The 13,880-nt window shown below is 35.3% G+C and overlaps 1 long non-coding RNA gene across 1 annotated transcript in view; it reads left to right on the top strand.

Moving 5' to 3' along the window:
* LOC141553508 (uncharacterized) overlaps positions 1 to 11,712 on the top strand; it is a 70,183-nt gene extending 58,471 nt beyond the window's left edge. Inside the window, exon 3 of the long non-coding RNA XR_012485484.1 lies at positions 11,258 to 11,712. This is a non-coding gene — a long non-coding RNA (uncharacterized LOC141553508). The remainder of the gene's footprint in view (positions 1 to 11,257) is intronic.
* The last annotated feature ends 2,168 nt before the right edge of the window (positions 11,713 to 13,880 follow it).

The following is a 13,880-nucleotide window of genomic DNA, read 5'->3' as shown; positions in this document are numbered from 1 at the left end:
AAGATTTAGAACTGGGATCTTTCCACTGAGATTTTTTTTTTTTTTTTATAAAAGGGGAAAGGAACAAATCCAATGCATTCTTGTCAGCATGTCAGCATTCTTGTTTCTACTACTTATTACCTACATGAAATGTGACCATCATTAGATCTTTGAAGATTCCAGTTTTCTCTACTCTCAAATGAAGATTTTGCATTCTAAAGTACCTTCAGCCTCTGACATTTTATGATTTATTTCAATCTTTCTAATGTATAGCTTCATAGACATGAGTGGCAAACAATCTCAAGGATGGGTTAAATAGAATCATATATATAAGAATTGGAAGAGAATTAAATCATTTGACCAATTTCCCCATTTTGCAGAAGAGGAAAGTGAGGCCAGAAGAAAGGAACCACTTTGCCCAAAATCACATAGGTGGCAGAATTAGATTGTGAATTCAGGTTCAGTTTTGTTTTTGATTAAAAATCCAGCACTATATTGTACAGTCTGCTACATCTTTGTGCCTTCTTGAATCAATGTCAATCTATCACCCTTACAAGAAAAACATTTTCATATCTAAAGGACAGCACATATTTCTTAGGAAGCTGTGCAGTAAACCGGTGCTACATTAGACATCATTAATTGTTCTTGTTTAATTGGATTTTTAGAAAAACCTTTTAATCCTCCACTGAAGGAGACTGAATACAGTACTTAAGAAGTGCTGTGGTTAATTACTCATTCCAAATTCATTGAGGCAATTCCTTAATAACCATTGTTCTTTGGGAAAGTTCTAAGGCTCATGGATTTGGAGCTAGAAGGGACAGTAGAGGTCATCTAGTCCCACTCTCTTATTTGACAGTTGAGAAAAACCAGATAGTTGAAAGGACTTGCCCAGGATCATAGAAGCAGTAAGGACAGAACTAGATGAGAAAATATTTTGGAATTTATAATCCATCACAATAAATGAGCTCTTCTCTCTCTCTCTTTTTTTAATCATTTGTCTTTATTGGATGTTATAATTCCCTCATATTTATTTCTCAGGCAAAGAACATGCATTTTGTCCCCAAATCCAAAATGTAATATTAAGGGAAAAAATTCAGTTATATTGTTATTTTCCAAATCTCTATAGATGTGTAATTTTATCAGTGTGGCTATTTCCTCCACTGCAAATTTTAACTTATTTGTGCCTGTCAATTTGCATGATTCTTATTTATATCCATCCATAGATTAGCCCTATGTTATTTCTTATTCTTGTCACTTATCCATTGTCTCTTTAATTTAGATTATTTCCCTGATAACATACTTTGTACTGATTTCTCTTTTGCAATTCCTTGTGATAGTATGCTCATGCCTGCCATAGTTTTTTATACTACTTTTTGGTTGGTTATACAATTGGATTCTTCAGTTTTTGTAAAGTTCCATGATTTGTAGTCTTTAAACTTCATTGAAAGAATATAAATTTAAATATATTCTCTATGCAGATCACTATTGATTATCTAATTACTCTTTGCATCTAGCACAGTATTAGCAACACATATGCACTTAGCAAATGTTTGTTGAGTAATTGATTAACTGATTTTTAAAATGTTTTATTGTTGTCTTTTGGTTGTAACCTAAAGTAATTTCTTCTTATCTCTCCTTGCTCCTTTTTTGTCTCTGTCTCTCTTTCTCTTCTATCTTTCTCTCTGAGTGTCTGTCTCTCTCTGTCTTTCTGTCTCTGTCTCTTATCTGATGTTTTTATTGAATTTCACGTCTACTGTTCCTATGTTTCTCCTGAGAAAAGGAAGATGTGCTCCCTCATCAGTTTTCCATTATTTAAATCATTCATTGAAATTTTTTAGAATTTGGGTTTGGTTTTTTTTTTTGCTGTCATCATTTACATTATTGTTGTCATTGTATTAATTGTACTCTTGATTCTGTTTTCTTTATTCAGCATTACCTCATAAGAATGTTTCCACATTTCACTCAGTTGCTTATATCTTTTTCTTATGGTACTTTCCCAATTTATGGGCACTCACTTTGGTTTTTGTTTTATTTGTTTTATGTTTTTTGGTCTTTCAAAAAGTGTTGATCTAACAATTTGGAAAGTCTTAAGATGCTGAGCAATGTCATTACCAAGCAGGACTCTAGAAGATCAGTGATATAGCCTGCTATTCACCTTCTAACAAAGAGATGATGACCATAATGGACAGAATGAGAAATTTACCTACCATGATCAATGAGGAAATTTATTTTGCTTGACTATACATATTTGTTATAAGGACTTTGTTTTTATTTTTGTGAAGGGTATGGGAGGTTCATGAGAGAAAATATTTTGTCCATTAAAAACAAATTTTAAAAATTAATAGCACTCTATGAATATGGAATATACAAACTTTCTGTCATTGACCTCTGACTGTGATGAATTTTAAAAAATGCTTTATAAGTCTGATAGACACTTTCCTGAAATGCATGCAAGTCATATAGGAGGTAGTTTCATTTATAAATCTGATATAAATATGACCTAAATTAGCACATATAAGAGGGACTTAATAGAAGTCTCTTTTATAGTAGTCTTGTAAATATAAGTATATACAATTTTTTTGGTTCTGCATCTAATGTATTGTTGTTGTTATTCAATTGTTTAAGTCACGTCCAACTTTTTGTGACCTCATTTGGAGTTTTCTTGGCAAGGACAACTTATTTTTCTGACTCCAGACTAGGCACTTTATCGTAATTAACTATCACCAATTTACTCAATAATTTTAGAAATGAACTAAGAAATGATTCATAAAAAGTGTCACTAATATCAAAAGACTTTAGATATGATATGACACAAAGGTACAGGTCAAATATCTACTGACTAATTTTATGTTGAAATGATGATAGTTCATCAGAAATTGCAGACCTTCTTTTAACAGAATGTAATCACTTCAGGAAAATGCAAGCTTCCTGAAGGCAGGAATTGTTTCATTTTGTCTGTATATCTATAGTACCTCACATTTTGTCTTGTACTTTATAGGCATCTAATAAATCTTTTATGAATTGAATTAAAATTTTTAAAATTCCTTAATAACTAAATATGGATATGCATGAATACAGTGAAAGTAAAATATAATCTTGACACAAGAGGGAGCTCAGTAGGCATTCTACATTAAAATATAATCACCTTTCAGTGTTTTTCTAAAAGGACACTGGAGACAATATAAAAAGACATTATAGATGGAGCAATGAAATTAACAAACCAAAAAAGAGTAAAATATATGTTTAAAATACACATTCAGGCTTTTAAACCTCTTTATGAACTTAGAAGGATATAAACTAAGATGGGTGATTAAATGAAAGTGACAATATGGGAGTCCCATAAAAGCTTATGTGTTTTGTTTTAACTTTAGGCTGCCTATGTTGTTTTTGCTTGCTAGAGAAATCAGTACTTCTTTTCCTCATCTTTCCAGAGTGACCAGAAGAATGGCAATATCTTATTTTCACCCTTCTCTTCCTCTTTATCACTTATTAATAAATTACTATAGAATTTCTGCTGTGGGAACTGGGAAATTAAATATTCTAACAGCCCCAGTCCTTGAAGGCTCACACTGTAATGAGGTAGACCAGATAAGATATAGAATGGGGAACTCAATATAGAGTTGGCCTCTGAGTCAGAAAGACTGAATTTAAGTCTTACCATTAATACTTCTAATTATGAGACTTTGGACAAATCACTTAAACTTTCCATGCTCTAGGCAACTCTCTAAGATAAGTTATAGATCTTCATTTATGCAGACAATCTCCTGACTTAAAGTTCCTTTCATGGATGACATGATGGGTCTGTTCTAAAAAATAATGATACTTAAGGCTAGGTACCTGAATAGGTAGCATTGTGCCCTCTAATGTAGTGACAAATGAAACTTTGGAACTCCAAGAAAGTGAGGGGAGAGCTGAGAACTCTGACCTTGATTCTCTAAACATTTACTGTATATCTCTGGAGGATTTTGCTTTGGATCAGATGCTGTAGGAGAAACGAAAAAAGCATGGTACCTGGTCCCTACTTCAAAGAGCTCTCCATAGAGCTAGACAAGTATATATGAAATCATTAGAGCATAGTTAAGAACTAGATTGTGTGGTACCTTGCTTTATGTCAGCTTAGAAACATGGGGAGTTACTGACTTCGCTCTGGAACAAAATGTCTTCTAGGCTAAAAAAATTCTTTTTTGAGGAAACTGATTTGTTAACTTTTTTGGGGGGGGATTGGTTACAATTTTCTTTTCTTTTTTTTATTAAAGTTTTATATTTTCAAAACATATGCATGGATAATTTTTCAACATTGATCTTTGCATAGCCTTGTGTTCCAAATTTTCCCCTCCTTTCCCCCACCCTCTCCCCTAGATGTCAAGCAATCCAATATATGTTATATATGTTAAAATATATATTAAATCCAATATATGTAAACATAGTTACACAATTATCTTGCTTCACAAGAAAAATCAGATCAAAAAGGAAAGAAAATGAATAAGAAAACTAAATGCAGGCAAACAACAACAAAAAGAGTTAGAATGTTATGTTGTGATTTACACTCAGTTCTCACAGTCCTTCCCCTGGGTGCAGATGTCTCTCTTCATCACAATATCATTGAGACTGACCTCAACTATCTCCTTGTTGGAAAGAGCCATGTCCATCAGAATTGATCCTCATTATAGTATTGTTATTGAAGTGTATAATTATCTCCTAGTTCTGCTCATTTCACTTAACATCAGTTCATGTAAGTCTCTCCAAGCCTCTCTGAAGTCATCCTCCTGGTCGTTTCTTATAAAACAATAACATTCCATAACATTCATATACCATAACTTATTCAGCCATTCTCCAACTTATGGGCATCCACTCAGTTTCCAGTTTCTTGCCACTACAAAAAAAGCTGCCTCAAATATTTTTTGCACATGTAGGTCCCTTTCCTTCCTTTAACATATCTTTGGGATATAGGCTCAGTAGAAACACTTCTAGACCAAAAAGTTATACAATTCTCTACTGACCTTATCTTGTAATATGGTATATTATAATTTTCTGTAGTAGTATCTTATCTTTTTTCTTTTTCATTATAGCTTTTTATTTATAAGATATATGCATGGGTAATTTTTCAGCATTGACCCTTGCAAAACCTTCTGTTCCAATTTTTCCCCTCCTTCCCCTCCCCATTTTCTCCCCTAGATGGCAGGTACATGTTAAATATGTTAAAGTATATGTTAAATGCAATATATGTATCATATTTATACAGTTATCTTGGGGCACAAGAAAAATTGGATTTAGAAATAAGGTAAAAATAACTTGAGAAAAAAAACCAAAAACACAAGTGGACAGAAACAGAAGGAGTGGAAATGTTATGTTGTGGTACACACTCATTTCCAAGAGTTATTTTCCTGGGTATAGCTAGTTCTCTTCATTACTGAACAATTTTAACTGATTTGGTTCATCTCTATGTTGAAGATATCCACGTCCATCAGAATTGATCCTCATTCAGTATTGTTGTTGAAGTGTATAATGATCTGGTTCTGCTCATTTCGGGAGTATCTTATCTTGCTAATAGTCTGCAAGCTCCATGAAAGCAAGTTTACAAACTTACAAAGTTTATAATACATCTCATCTAAACTTGGTCTCTCCCTCAGACACACTCCCTTCTTACATAGCATTTGTCACAATAATTGACTCAGTTAATAGAATCTGGACTCGGAATCAGAAAGTTCTGAATTAAAATCTGACCTCAGATATGTATGAGCTGTGTGTTTTGGGCAAGTCATTTAACCTATATTGGCCTCAGTTTCTTCATCTGTAAAGTGGGAATAATATTAGCACCTACCTCCTAAAGTTTTTGTGTGGATCAAATGAGATATTAATTGTAAAGTGTTTAGCACAGTACTCAGCACATAGTAAGTATTTTTTAAAAAGTTAGTTAGGTAGGGAGGTAAGTAGTAATAGAAGAAGAGGAGAACAAGGAGGAGGAAGAAGAGAAGGAGGAGGAAGAAGAAGGATAGGAAGAAGAGAAGGAGGAGGAGGAAAGGAGGAGGAGGTTGATTGAAAGCTCTCTTAAATTCTCAAAGAGGACCAAAATAATGCCACTATGTTAAAGTCAAGTTACAGTGTGTCTAACTGTGGTTGATCAGACCAATACAAGCTTGGAATACTCTACCTCAGGTCAGGCACAAACAGTCCCTGGTGAACATTTGGATGGATTTTCAAAATTTGCATGTTTCTTTTTCTTTCTTTCTTTTTTTTTTTTAAATCAAAACAAATGCTTTATTTGGTAACAATTACAACATGACTATCAAAATAAAATGTTTGTTTCCTCTGCAAATATTTCTCAACAGAAACATCTCTTTCTGTTGTTATAGTGAAACAAACATTTGCTTTTAGGACAGTTAGCATGGTGACCTCTTTGTGCTTATGAGCTCGTTGTGAATTTTATCTATTCACTTTCTTTTTTTTTTCTTGAGTCTCTTTAATGAAAGTTGTTGTCAATATATCCATTTTTATTATAGCTTTTTATTTACAAAAAATATACATAGGTAATTTTTCAGCATTAACCCTTGCAAAACCTTATGTTCCAACTTTCCTCCTCCTTCCCCCAACCCCCTCCCCTAGATGGCAGATAGAACAATACATGTTAAATATGTTAAAGTATGTGTACATACTTTAAATATGTATACATATTTATACAGTTATTTTGCTGTACAAGAAAAATCGGATTTAGAAATAAGGTAACCTGAAATAAAATAACCTGAGAAAGAAAACAAAAATGCAAGTGGACAATAACAGAAGGAGTGGAAATGCTATGTTTTGGTCCACATTCATTTCCCATAGTTCTTTTGCTGGGTGTAGTTGGTTCTCTTTCATTACTGAACAATTGGAACTGGTTTGGTTCATCTCATTGTTGAAGAGAGCCACATCCATCAGAATTGATCATCATATAGTATTGTTGTTGAAGTATATAATGATTTCCTGGTTCTTCTCATTTCACTTAGCATCAATTCATGTAAGTCTCTCTAGGCTTTCTGAAATCATCCTGCCGGTAGTTTCTTACAGAAACAATAATATTCTCTGACATTCATATACCATAATTTATTCAGCCATTCTCCAATTGATGGGCATCCATTCAATTTCCAGTTTCTAGCCACTTCAAAAAGGACTCCCACAAACATTTTTGTACCTACGGGTCCCTTTCCCTTTTTAAAGATCTCTTTGTGATATAAGCCAGTGGTAACACTGATGGATCAAAGGGTATGCACAGTTTGATAACTTTTTGAGCATAGTTCCAAATTGTTCTCCAGAATGGTTGTATACATTCACAATTCCACCAAAAATGTATCAGTGTCCCAGTTTTCCCACATCCCCTCCAACATTCCGCATTATCTTTTCCTGTCACATCTGAGAGGTGTATAGTGGTATCTCAGAGTTGTCTTAATTTTCATTTCAAAATTGTCTGTTAATATCCTTTGACTATTTATCAATTGGAGAACGGCTTGATTTCTTATAGAGTTAATTCTCTATATATTTTAGAAATGAGGCCTTTATCAGAACCTTTGACTGTAAAAATGTTTTCCCAGTTTATTGCTTCCCTTCTAATCTTGTCTGCATTAGTTTTGTTTGTATAAAAACTTTTTAATAAAATCAAAAATTTCTATTTTGTGATCTATAATGATCTCTAGTTCTTCTTTGGTCACAAATTCCTTTCTCCTCCACAGGTCTGAGAGGTAAACTAAACTATTTTCTTCTAATTTATTTATAATCTCATTCTTTATGCCTAGATCATGAACCTATTTTGACCTTATCTTGGTGTATGGTGTTAAATGTGGGTCAATGCCTAGTTTCTGCCATACTAATTTCCAACTTTCCCAGCAGTTTTTGCCAAACAGTGAATTCTTATCTCAAATCTGGGGTCTTTGGATTTGTCAAACACTAGATTATTATAATTATTGGCTATTCTGTTCTGTGAACCTAACCTATTCCACTGATCAACTAGTCTATTTCTTAGCCAATACCAAATGGTTTTGGTGACTGCTGCTTTATAGTATAGTTTTAGATTTGGTACAGCTAGGCCATCTTCATTTGATTTTTTTCTTTCATTAGGTCTCTTGAAAATCTTGATCTTTTGTTCTTCCAGATGAATTTTGTTATTTTTTCTAGATCATTAAAATATTTTTTTTGGGAGTCTGATTGCTATAGCACATAAATAGATTAGTTTAGGTAGTATTGTCATCTTTATTATATTCACTTGGCTTATCCAAGATTTTTTTTTTCTCCTGAGGCTGGGGTTAAGTGACTTGCCCAGGGTCACACAGCTAGGAAGTGTTAAGTGTCTAAGACCAGATTTAAACTCTGGTCCTCCTGAATTCAAGACTGGTGCTCTATCCACTGCACCACTTAGCCGCCCAGCTTATCCAGTTGGTTAGATCTGTCTTTATTTGTGTGGAAAATGTTTTGTAGTTTTGCTCATATAGTTTCTGACTTTCCCTTGGCAGATAGATTTGCAAATACCAAAATTTGCACATTTCTTCTTTCTTTTGAGCTACTTCAAATTTGCTTTGCTTAGTAGTAATAGTAGTAGTAGTAGGTACTTAATAAATAAAATTCACATAAATCAATTTGAACAGGTATATATGAACTTGAATCACTCCTCTATACTAGGAATGATGTTCCTTCTGGACATAGAGGTGAGAGAAGATACTTCTGATCTATTTCTTAAATAATTAGCCCTGAGATGGCCAATTCAGCTCCTGCTACACTTAGATTCTGTTTTCCACTTCTGCTTTTATACTTTTCATTCTCTTTTTTGGCTTCTTGATTATCCCAGCTCAAATAAATTTGACATTTAAAAGAAATCTATTCTGTGTAAGAAATCATGTTAGGCACTGGGAATACAAAGTAAAAAATGAAAAAGACTGACTTCAAGGAGCAAGTATTCTATTGGAAAAAGGCAATATATAATTTTACAATATAATACATAATATGCAAGTAGATAATTTAATCTACTAACATTTATTAAGTGTCTACTATGTGCTAGGCACTGTTTAAAGGGCTAAGGTTATAAAGAAAATTTAAAAAAATAATCCAAGCTCTCAAAGTATATATAAAATCAAAAAAAGTGGGGGGGGGAGGAAGAGAGGGAGAAAAAAGAGAAAGGAAGAAAGAGGAGAGTGATGTGGTATAGCTTCCAGAGAGGATGTAGCAATAACCCTGAGGTTACCCAGCCTTGAGCATGCCACAAACAATGATGGCTGTCAGAGAACAATATGTTGTCACTTAAAGCCCATCCCAAATTAGCTCCAATCTTGCTAGACTAAATTCATTCTACTCTCCCTCATACATTATTCTAGCTAAAGAGCTTTATTCATGCTTTCCCTACACAGACTATTTCATGTCCTATTCCCCATGCCTCAACAAAGTTTCTGAGGCAATCTAAACCATAGAATTCAATAAGGGGGTGCAACTCCACTTTTAAGCCCTGATACTCCTCAATTCCACCTCTAAGACAACTCCTCAATTCTACCTTTAAGCCATAGAATTAGTGGATTAGCGAAGTGAAGCACCTGATCTACCAACATAGATAGAAAAACACATATACACGCATGTGCACACACACACATACACAGAAACAGAAACAGAGAGATAGACAATGACAGATAGAGACAGAGAGATAGAGAGAAAGAGAGACAGAAAAAGAAAAACAGAGAGGAGAGAGAGGAGAGAGAGAGAGAGAGAGAGGAGAGAGAGAGAGAGAGAGAGAGAGAGAGAGAGAGAGAGAGAGAGAGAGAGAGAGAGAGAGAGAGCATGAAAAAGTGAAAGTAGGTGGAGAAATAAAGAAAGATCTTATATTTGAGATGGTTCTTGATCTGAGCCTTGAAGGGAGTTAGGGATTCCTAGAGAGAGAGGTTAGGATAGCATTCTAAGGCATGGGGAATAGAACATGAAATCTTCCATGTAGAAAAAGGATGAATTAGCATATGAAATAATATATGAGGAGAGTAGTATGAATTTAACCTAGCAAGATTGGAGCTAAATTTGGATGGACTTTAAGTGCCAATTAGAAGGGCTGTAGTTTATTTTAGAGTAATTCTTAAGAATTTTTTCTATTCTTACGAAGTCATTGAAGATTTTGAAGCAGAGCAGTGACCTGATTGGAACATATCCTTGAAAAAAATCAGTTGGGCAGATGAAAGATATTGGGATAAAATATAGTTATGGGGAAACTCTTGTAAACAGTCTAGGAGAGAATTGGTGAGGGTCTAAAATAGGGTGGTGCCATCTGAATGGAAAGCAGGGGACAGATGAGAAGTGAGTCTGTGAAGAGAGAATCAACACAATTTGTCAACTGATTGGATGTGAGAGGTATGGGAAGAAGAGCTGAGCATGAGTACAAGTTAGGAACTGGAACCCAGTGATTCCATTTGGTAACGAGAAGTAGGAAAATGAGTAAGAAAAATGTGTTGTTGGTCCTGGTTTTGGTAGGGGTAGGAGAGAGAAGAAGAAATTCCCAAGAGTGGCCTGGCTATTGTCTGAAACTGTACTTGCTTGGTGGCTTTTGATGACAGCTAGCCAAATGGTCCCTTGGCACATGGATATTATGAGTCCTATGTAGCAAATATTCAAGTAACTTACAATAATAATAATAATAATAATAATAATAATTATTATAATAGTTAACATTCTTCTAGGGCTCACTGTGTAAGTACAAGACTAGGTGCTTTACAAAATATTTAACTCATTTGATTCTCATAGCAACCCTGTGATATGGGTAGTTATTGTCAAAAAAGGTTACAATCCACACTTTACAGATGACTTATTATAGATGAAAGCTATTATTATCCCCATTTTACAGATAAGGAAACTGAAGCAAAGTCACATTTGAACTCAGATTTTTCTAACTCCAGGCCATAACTTAAGAACTTTTTTGTTATTCCTCTGCCTCCTCCCTTATTTTTCCCCCCAGTGATCCTTAACGCCTTTAGGAGCCGGGAATACTCTCCCTTTTCGAATGACTTAGAAGAATATTGTATTACTGTGCCTTCCAACATAATAGCATATATTATAGCTATAGCATAGAATCTATTAAAATGTGAATGTCTCGCTAGGATTGGGGGGAGGGGTCAGACGGGGCCTGAGCGTCCCCCAAAGTCCCAGTGTTGTTAGGTAGCCAGTTATAAAATAGCTCTCAAGTTCTCCATTTAGGTTCACCGTTTTACCAAATAGGGCAAGATAAAATACGTAGCGTCTATCTAAAATGTCTCTATAATGTACATGCTTATCATCACTCCAGCAGCTTCAGACGGCCATTGGAGAAGTGAAGTGTGACAGCAGGAGCCCCGGTGTCTGCAATTTTCTCGGCGCCTCAGTACAGTTTCTGAATGAGACGTGGAAAATGAAAACCGTGCGCAGTGTCGCAGCAACAATGGGAAGTCGCAGACACAGATCTTGGCCGCTCTCCGCGGACTGCATGATCAATGAGATATTAGAGGAAAACGGCTTCTGTGTACTTTGGCCACACTGCCTATTTCTCACATGGGGATAATTAAAATCACACTGGACCAAGGGGAAAGGAAAGGAAAGGCATTCTGTGTGTGTGTGTGTGTCTGACCGATTTCTCCTTTGAGCAGATGGAGCAGCACTGTTTATTTTTCTAGCTGGAATAACATCGATATTTCACACAAACAAAAACACAATCCTTCAGCCCCTATCTGGAAAGGAAATAGAAATAAAATACAGTTCCAAAAAACAGTCTCAGCTCTTTGCTAACCGCTCTTGACTTCTGACTTCCTAAGAAGCTAACTGCTCTATCTATTGCGAAAGTGAAAAAAATGAGAAAAATGCAAATGAACCTTTGGTCTTGCCTGCATTAAAGAGAGGCTAAGTTAGTACACAGACCAAGTGAGCAAGAATTTCAAGGTTCTCCGACCTGGTTAGAACCAGCATCTAGAGTGCTATGTTTTGAGCACCATACTTTTAGTCCCTCTTCCCTCCCTCCCTTCCTTCCTTCCTTCCTTCCTTCCTTCCTTCCTTCCTTCCTTCCTTCCTTCCTTCCTTCCTTCCTTCCTTCCTTCCTTCCTTCCTTCCTTCCTTCCTTCCTTCCTTCCTTCCTTCCTTCCTTCCTTCCTTCCTTCCTTCCTTCCTTCCTTCCTTCTTTCCTTCCTTCCTTCCTTCCTTCCTTCCTTCCTTCCTTCCTTCCTTCCTTCCTTCCTTCCTTCCTTCCTTCCTTCCTTCCTTCCTTCCTTCCTTCCTTCCTTCCTTCCTTCCTTCCTTCCTTCCTTCCTTCCTTCCTCCCTTCCTTCCTTCCTTTCTTCCTCCCTCCCTTCCTCCTTCCCCCCCTCTTTCTTTCTTTCTTTCTTTCTTTCCTTACTGCTGGGAATAAAAGAGTCTGAATGATTCTGGGACAGTCTGATCTTTCAATAAAGGAAATAAGCTCCCCATTCTCATAGTCCTAGCTCTGTAATAACATTGCTACCCAATTCTCAGGAATTTAGCTCCTGTGGAGCAGAGATTGTTCTCCTCCCCCCTCCCCCTCTTTATATCCCAATGCTTAGCACATGCTTTTTACCCAATTATTTATTGATAAATGCCTACTGAAAGACCCACTAAAAATATTCCTTTTGGGCTAAAAGAAGAAAAAGGCTTCTAAAATAATGGGGAGTGCAGGAAAAGAGGAATCAATGAAGTAAGAAGTAAGTATAAGACAGGTTAATTATTCTTAAGCAATTATAACCATAAAAAAGTATTACATCATTATAGGATGATTAATACAGAATTCAGTAATTTATACTATTGCTGCATACTTTATGGAGGATCACAGTAATAAACAACATTGTAAATATAACAATTTTGCAAAATGCCAATTAATCATTTTACATTTCACCTTTGATTGGTACTATTAGGCTGATTGACTTGGCTGTTAAAATTTTGTTAGGTTAGAATCTCTCATAAAGGTGAGCAAACTCTTAAATGCAGAAGTTCCCCTTACCTAGTCAGTCATTTAAAGGGACACCATAGCTCTTAACTTTTCTGGAAACTTCAAGCCTTTTGGAATTCACAAAATTGCCACTTGGACATCTCCATCTTAGGTTGCTACTTGCTCATCCACTCAGGATAAAAAAAACACAAAGAAGCAGTTCAAACCCAGGCTGACAGCACATTTTTGATATGGAACTAGATTGAGGACTCATGAAAAGTTCTGGGGATTTTTAGTCATCTGAAGAGGCTTAGGGAAGAAGACAAACATTTTCTTCATGTTTTGAAGGATCATAAATAATATACATTTAGAGCTGAAAGAGGCCTTAGAGGCCATTTAATCAAACACTCCTAATCTTGTAGAGGAGTAAACTGAAGCCCAGAAAAGTTAAATGAACTCCTCAAGATCAATAGCTGGTAACTGACAGGATCAGAATTTGAGTCCTGATCTTCCACTGCAAAGCAGTGTCCTGTAGGACCATGCCACATGGAAGACGGATCAGAATTTCTTCTGCTTCGACTTAAAGGACAGAATTAAGGATAGGAGTTTCAAATATGAAAATTAAAACTTGATTAAAGGGAAAATATCCTACAACAATCCTAGAGTAAAATGGACTGTTACATGGTCTTCAAATAAGACTAAATGACCACTTGTTAGGTGTCAATCAAAAACTAAGTATATGAAGATAATCCTTAAGGAACTTACATTCTATCTGGGGAGATAACATGTATATAAATATAAATGGACATAAAATATATACATACTAAATAGTGGATAGGTTTTTTGAGTGGGACACTAGTGGTTGGGACAATTGGAAAAGATCTCATGTAAAAGCTAGCACTTGGGCTGAGCTTTGAAAGAAACTAGAAATTCTAAGTAGGAGGAAGGGAGTAAATGGAAAATAGTTCGTTATAAAGGAATGGAGACTGAAAGTGGAGTGTTG

The sequence above is a fragment of the Sminthopsis crassicaudata genome, chromosome 1 (assembly GCF_048593235.1).
Source record: "Sminthopsis crassicaudata isolate SCR6 chromosome 1, ASM4859323v1, whole genome shotgun sequence".
NCBI classification, from domain to species: domain Eukaryota; kingdom Metazoa; phylum Chordata; class Mammalia; order Dasyuromorphia; family Dasyuridae; genus Sminthopsis; species Sminthopsis crassicaudata.
Note: the sequence above shows the minus strand (reverse complement) of the source record. Positions and strands in the feature narration are given on the sequence as shown.